Source organism: Euphorbia lathyris, chromosome 5 (assembly GCF_963576675.1).
Source record: "Euphorbia lathyris chromosome 5, ddEupLath1.1, whole genome shotgun sequence".
NCBI lineage: Eukaryota > Viridiplantae > Streptophyta > Magnoliopsida > Malpighiales > Euphorbiaceae > Euphorbia > Euphorbia lathyris.
The window spans coordinates 74,477,492-74,485,878 of NC_088914.1; positions in this window are offsets into that span (position 1 = coordinate 74,477,492).

Genomic DNA, 8,387 nt, shown 5'->3' on the forward strand with positions numbered 1-8,387 from the left:
AGAAACTTAAATTACATGTGATTTTAATTCAATTGAGATTTCTTTAAATCTAAAGACATTTTCCTCATTAAGTACAAATATTTAAGATACATAGCATATTTTCAATATCTTTCAATGAATTTTTTTTTTATTTCTAATCTAATCATTATTGCTAAGATAAAGATGAATATAAAAATTAAACTAAAATAAAATGTAAAAATTAGAATATGAAATATTAAAAACTAAAAATGAGATAATCCTTAAGAATTCTCAAGGAGAATCAAAATTATTGATAGAGTCAATTATCTAGACCGGTTCTAAATAATGGTTCTGTTTACTTACTTGGGAATAATTTCAAGCAGGAATAAAAGAAAGTAGAACTGTATCCCAAACTTTGAAATTATTATTTTTTTTCCTTCTTTTTTTTTCTTTTATTTTTATTTTTTTAAGCGCTTTTTTTTAGCGTTTTCTCAATTCAAGGATCTACTGATTGCGGTTGAATGCCCGAACTTCTAGTTTTGTGCACGAACTGGAACTACGCACATGAACCGAAACTGTTGAAACTATGGTAAAAATTGACAATTCCTTCCTGGGGGATAAGATAATTTCAAGGACTGTATTCCCCATTCCTACTTTCTGATATATCTGTCTGAGAAAAGTTGATCGGCTATTTCTTGGAGAGATAAATGTAGGTGTTTAAGGAAATGATATGATAAAAGAAGAAATTATGTGGGTGTAATGTAGGAATTGAATAATTTTTGTACAAAGCGAAATGATGTTTTGGTGAAGGGTTAGTGTATAGAAAAGAGGTAAATGTGTTTGGAAAGAGGTAAATTTTCTGGAAGAATCATCTATCACGTCTGACATCCTGTTTCATAAAATTTTCTTTTCCTTCTGATGTATCTGTACTGGATTTCTTTTCTGTAGACTCATTCTCTCAATTTATATTGATGATCAAATCGCCAGTTTATCTTTGAAAAAACTTGAATTTTTTATCTGCAAACATCTAAATACAAACATTAAATAACAACGAGGATTCAGTCCTAGCGACCATCCTCAAAAATAAAAAACTATAAAATAAATAAATACATTGTTAACCAAGGTTCGGAATAAAACACGAAAAATATAAATTTTTGTTAAAAATTTGGCGTTCCCCGGCAATGGCGCCAAAAACTTGTTGAGCGATTTCCGCAAGTGCACGGTATACGCTTGTAGTAATAAAAGATATCGAACCCACAGGGAACGCTTTTTAACTAAAAACTTATTTAATTCAGTTTTATTCACGTCTTTATGTTTAACAAAAGAAAATCGTTTAATTGATTGAATTGGTTCGGGTAAATTAGGATTAGATAAGAATATTATATTGAGTTTAGAGAACAATTCCGTCTTGAGATTTTGATTACAAGACAGATGCTTCCGTAATTGGAATAAATAGAAGGTATAAAACTTATTTTCATAAAACAAAGAAAACAACTTTAACTTTGGAAAGATTATGGACATGTAACAATATAGGGATTTACTCAATTAAATGGCTTTGAACCGTAGAAATCTCTCTGGATCGGAGCAGATTGCTACCTTAATCAAACTAGTATTTTATGTCTGATAAGCCGCGATCAGCGATCATATCGTCCATAAAAACTAAATCTGTCAAGTGTTCAACAAAGTTCTTATATGAATAAGATGGAATAGAACGTTTTAATAAAAACACCAATTTATCATTTTGAAAATCATTTTGTCAGAACAATATCAAAATAACAACAGAAAGAATGTATTGAGTAAATAAGTATATCATTAATGAAATGTGAATCTTCACAAGTTAACAGAGAAGTAGAAACTTGGAGAGCATTGCAACGACAACTTTGAGATCCGGGTTGTCAATCTTTCCTTCAAACTCCGTAGGTTTGTCAGACCTCATACGCTTTAGCCGTCAATTCTTCTCGCTGAATCTTCGGAATAGAGACTGGTCAGTCCACTACCAGAATGAAAACTTGTCTCTGATCTACCTTTGAAACTAAACTAATACTGTGTTTATAACTAATCTAATAACAACTTGTGTACAACAAGTTTGTTTACACAGAAATGTAATCTAACTTTCTGATTCTTTTCTGAATCAGAAACTCAACATAATAACTCTCATAACCCTTAATCCATATTGATTTCTTGAAATGGATCACTTAATTATAGTTGTTGAAGGGTTGTAAATGATGGGTCGTGTCCGTTGGTGAAGGGTCGCTTTTATCCAAACGAACAGACGCGTTTCTTGGATTTAAACATGTGAAAACTGTGCAGAATTCTTCGCTGTCTCATATGAGATTCTGAAAATCTCAGTCGCGACAGGGGGTGCAGGGGCGAGTTGAAGACTTCGAAATTTCGGAGTTTGGTGACCGTATGTCGCGACTGAGATTCTGAAAATCTCAGTTGCGACAGGCACTTTTCTCCCCGTCTCTCGACTGCTTCTTGTCCTCCATGAGCGTTCTTCTGACTGATACGTATTCTTGGTACGTTTTTTAGGTTTTCCCTCCATTTTAGCTCCGTTTTAGCTCCTATTTGGATTTAACCAAATAATTAAGTACCTTGCATCAAAGAAGTAAATAAAGACATAAAAGTATTCTAAATGAATATATTTAGCACGAATTCAATGTAAATTTAACGTATTTATATATGATATTTTAGGTATATTTTGGGCTTAACAAACCACATGGGTGTTGTTCGAAAACAGGTGTAACTACAAGGTTTATTTTTGTACTTTTCCCTTTATAAAAACTAAGGGTAATTAATTTATTAGTCTCCATATTTTTACGTAACACACTGTTTGGTCTCTTTATTTTAAGAAACACATTATAAAGTCTATATCTTTTGTCACCGTTAACCCTTTGGTCATTTTGTCTATTTTTTTTAGATTTTTAACAAAATATATCATAGCTTTCAGGATAGCACTAGATACGAAATGATCCCGTTACTTTGTTACTGTTTGCATGTTTATGCAAAATGTTAACAATGACAAAGGATAAAAACATTATAATATGTGTTTTTTTTCAAAATAGAAGAACTAAACATGATGTAATGTAAAAATGAGATGACCAATAAATTATTTAAATGGATGTTTGCTTTAGCTTTTCGAAGCTATTTTTAGCATTTCACTCCAAACAACAGATGGTATAGTGTTTATTTAAGTTTTATAATATTTTGTTTATGAAAACAATAGTTTTTGAAACAATAGTTAGTTAAGGCTTTTCATGAAAAATGTTTTTGGAACTTTTCACAAATTGTTTTTATATTTATTTGATTTTGATAAAATTATCTCATTATATTTTCATAAAACACGTTATTCGGAATATGAAATCTATTTCATAGTTGCTTTTTATTCTTCATTAATAATTTAAATGATATTGATACTGATAAAAATAATGAGATACAAGAACAACTAAAATTTGAATGCAACTAATAAGTTACCAAATATTTTTATAAAGTTATATGAACTTTGATTGCAATTCTGGCCTTCAGGATAAAACAGCTCGATCACATTATAATTGCGATTATGAATTGCACGATACATATAATTGCCAATAACCACACTTATAGAGAATAAAAATTGTTCAAGAGATTTTTGAAATTGAAAAGTATATGTTTCCTCTGCAGAAATATGTTTCAAATATGGAAAGAGATGAAAAGAAACGTGCAACGAAGCTTTACTTAGTGAGAGATTTCTTTGGAGAAAAAAATCAAGTAATTTAAGACCCATTGAAAATGTTTTTTTATTGTCGATTGAAAAAATAATTAAAATAAATTAATAAAAAATAGAGGCTGACTTCTTTTTTGCTCGAGATTGAGTCTCACAACGTCTCATTCAGGTTCATTATGTTCATATGGCTGATCAAGCTGTTGATCTGCTTACCAAACCTTTGATTAAGCTTTTGTTTGGGAGTTTGGAGATTATAATGAGGGTTAGAGTTAGAGGGGTTGATTGAAATGAAAGAGAAGTGATAGAAATGAAAGTTAAAAATTAACCTCATTTGAGAGTTTATAAAATGTAAATTTGGTTAAAGTTTAACTTCGTTTGAGGGTTTAAATATGCAGGGAAAGAAAGTTTAATTTACTCTGCAAAGATACAAAATTTTAATGATCTTTATATTACTTCCATTAACCCCCAATTTGGAGGTTAACAGAAGTAAACATTTAACTTCCATTAGCCTTCATTTACTCTCAAAAAATAACACAAAAACAAGGTTAATGTAATATTTAACCTTCCATTACTCTCATTTACCTTCATTAACTCCTTTCCAAACTAGGGATAAGGATCGTTTTCACTTGCTGTGAAATAAATTGAGCATTTATGCCAAACCGGCTCAACTTAAGGGAGGGGGTTAAACAACAACTGTATTTATTATCGTCAACTATATTTAATATAGAAAATTGTATTTAATATTGGAAGTTTCATTTATTTAGAAGGTAGACTAGTGTTCCATATTAATCCTCCTTTTTGTGTATATATATATTGTGTGTATTCTAATTTTCTATCTAAGGAGACCAACATTCTTTACAAAAAGTAATACTTTATACAAATTTTTCTACAACTCAGAGGGTAGCAATTTGAGTGTATACATAAACACTCAGATAGCTGAGTAACTTTTTTTCCCACAACATCACAATACCCCTGCACTGCCCTACCGGGGCTTCGGTCGCCGGCTCCCCTGTCATCAGGTCACCAACTTCCTTGACCTTCCGGCACTGGGCAGTGTAAATGGCAAAAACAAGAAAAAAGCTTGTTGTTAGGATGATGAAGAAGTTGGAAACGAGTTTCGATTGTCCTGTTTGCCGTCATCCTAAGTCAGTTCAGTGCGTCATCAATAAGATAATGAAATCCGCTCAAGCTTTTTGTTGTGTTTGCAAAGAAAGCTATACCACTCGCTGCACCAATTTAACTGAACCTATCGACATTTATAGTGAATGGATTGATGAGTGCCAGGGAGCAGATCAAGAGCCTATTATTTGATTTCTCCATTTTCTTCGTCTTCTTAATTAGGTTTTTCTCTTTATTTGTAATGAAGCTATCCATGAGGAGAGGAGGTTTTCCTACTTTATTTATTTATCCTTACAAGTTTTATGAAGCTATTACGAGATAATTAAGAACTAAAATATTAATTGGAATATCTTAAGGGTATTTTTTTTTTTTGCATTGAAATCTTTTTCTTTTCCACTCAATGGTTATGCTTTCGCATAATGGAGCTCAATAAACAAATAATGGAATAATGCAATTTATACTATATATAATAGCAGAAGCATAGAGAAATAAAAAGAAGTGTTTTAGAGGCATTTTTGATGAGTTGTCAACGTAGTAAAAAAATCAAGATTAAAAAGATTTAATTAAAAAAAATAACATATTTATATTTGTAATAAATTAAACAATTATTAGCCCATTAATTAAAATAATAAAAGAAAGTAAGAGTTACGGGAAGATGAAAAAAATACACAGCCAAGGAAATCCAAAAGTCGCAAATAAACTTCTATATAAAGCATGATAGATAGTATTCCGCCATTATATTCATTGGTCATGATAGATAGTATTATATTTCTGAAGGTAATTATTCGATTTTTTCATAGGTTGTAGTTATTTTGTTCTCAATTGTGTTGTTGTTTTATTTTTATTAAACAATAGTTATTATAGTTTCATCTTTCAGATCCATTTCTAACGATACCCAGGTTATATACCTCTTGCTACCTTATCCATATTTGTCTTTTTTTTTTCAAACTGATATCTCCAATTGAAGAAACCCGATAGAAATAGAAGACGCATGGACAACTAAAATCAGAAAACACAAAAGTGTCAAAAATTATAAGAAATTCTTACGTTTCTCAAGGTAATTATTCAATTTTTTTCACATGTTGTTGTTATTTTTGTTCTCAATTGTGTTATTGTTTTATTTTTATTAAACAATAGTTGTTATAGTTTCATCTTTCAGATATGAAATTCCATTTCTGTTGTTACCCAAGTTCCATACCTCTCGCTACATTATCCATGTTTGCTTTTTTATTTGTCTTTTTTTTTCAACATGACTAAAATAAAGATTTTGTATATTTGCATTCTTTTTTAGTATAGTTGCTAGGTGTTATCATTTCGATTGTTAACTCTAACTAAATTTAGATTTTCGGCTTTATATGAACTCAATTTTTTGCTTTAATTGAAGTTAGATTAATTTTTCTAATTCGAAACCAGTTGAAATCCACTCATTTTTTAGTTTGAGTTTATCTAACTGATATGGATTGTATTTTTTTATTTTTATGTATTTTGGTACAAATAGATATAAAGTTTCACATAATAGTTGTTCATTGAAGTTTGAGACATATTGAATAAAATATTAAAGAGGTATTGAAATATTATACTTACAAGGAAGTTTATTTCAATTATAAATTATGTTATATTATTATTATTATTATTATTAGCAAGAAGTTATTTTTTTTCCAGTTCTCTGGACAAAGAGATTGTAAGCGTCTAATACACTTGATAAGATGTTTATTCTTGAAGAATTTGGATTATGCTAGATACGAATTCAAAATGAAGGTAAATAAAAATAAAATTTGATGTTCAAAATCCTAAAAATGTACATTAATTATGGAATATTGAGATAATTGATTTTGCAACATTGGCTTATATAGTTTCTAACTATTATATTATGGTTTGTACAAAATTGTTAGTATTTCAAGAGTTTTTAACATATGAAAATGAAACATAGTCATAGGACAAGCTGTTGGAAAATATTAATTAAAAAAATATTATTATTTGGATTTCTTCAAATTCTCAAATATTGAACATAATGATTTTAATTAACAGCATTAATTTCACATTAATTATAAAACGTTTTTTTTTTGTATTGAGTAGACTTAATACTTCATTAAGAAAAAATAAAAATTTTAATAAATGGGCAAAAAATATTTCCACTCTCCTCTTTATATGCTTATATCTTGACATTCTCTCTTATTTTCGAAAAAAAAAACGAGAGGAAGATAGTTCTCTCCTAATTATCTTTTTTGTCCATTCATTTTTGTTTTCTATTCATTTATTTGTTTTTCTTGCTTACAAAATTCAAGAATATATAATTATTAGAAAATATTAATGAAATCAAATAAGTGATATCCGCGACCGTGACTGATATTCTATATAGTGAAAGAATGAAGAACAAATTGATTGAATGTCTTGATGAGATATTACGAGATGAAAATAGAAGAAAGCATCACCTTAAGCTGATTCAATTGGATATATTAGGTTATTGTAGAAAAATGAATAATTGAATTCGAATACTTGGTTATCGTGAAATTCCATCAAGCAAGATGATTATCATCAAGATGAATTTGTGACTAATTCTATAAATTTTATTTTTTTTATATGTAACATATTGAATTGATAAAGTTTTTTCATGTGCAACATTAGAAAAGTATTGAATGTAATAGTTTATATCATAATATATTGATGTTGCTTCCACTTTAACATAGATTGTAATTTTTTTGTATCGTAGATATAATATTTAATTTTAATTGTAGTTTAATTCAATTTTTGTTTAACATATATTGTAATTCTTTTGTATCGTAAATATATTATTTAATTTTAATTGTAGTTTAATTTAATTTTTGGTTTTTCATTATATTCTAATATATATTTTAATTAATCTCCTATTTTATTATTATTGTTTCATAAAATTTCAAAATATAAAAATGTATTAAAATTACTAAAAAGTACAAACCATTGAATTTTGTAAAAATAAATAAATCATTCAACTTTAATTAAAATTCTATAAAAAATTAATCAATTATTTTCAAAACTAATTTAATTTGAATTATCAATAAAAAATATATATTAATTTCAAATATACATAATATAAAAAAAATCCATAGCATGATATAAAATCACTTAAAAGTAAATATGTCAATTTACTTATTTATCTAAATTATATAAAAGTTCGTATCCCGTGCATCGCACGGGTTTTCTACTAGTATTATATAAAGATGATGGATTGATATCTTAATATTTTAGTTTTAGAATCTAAATAACACTTTTTATCAATCATCTCCCTAACTCTCATACATGAACAAATTGGTTATACCCGAGCCAAAGATTTTACCATTTTTAATCGAATTAGAGTTACATGTCTCTTCTATTTCTATTTAAAAAGTTTCAGTCTGCAAAATTGTGATCCTGAATAAAAACAATTCAATACGATCTTTTTTTCTTGGGCAAACATCACACACAACTTATTAGGAGCGAAATTGGTTCAGTCCAATCTAGGCAAGAATTGTATATAATCAAAGTCAATGATACAAATTGAAAATCTCACAAGTTGTACTAAATATAAGTCAATGATACAATTGGGTTCCATCTTATGGCGGCAGCGGCGACGGTGCACGCACTTATGATG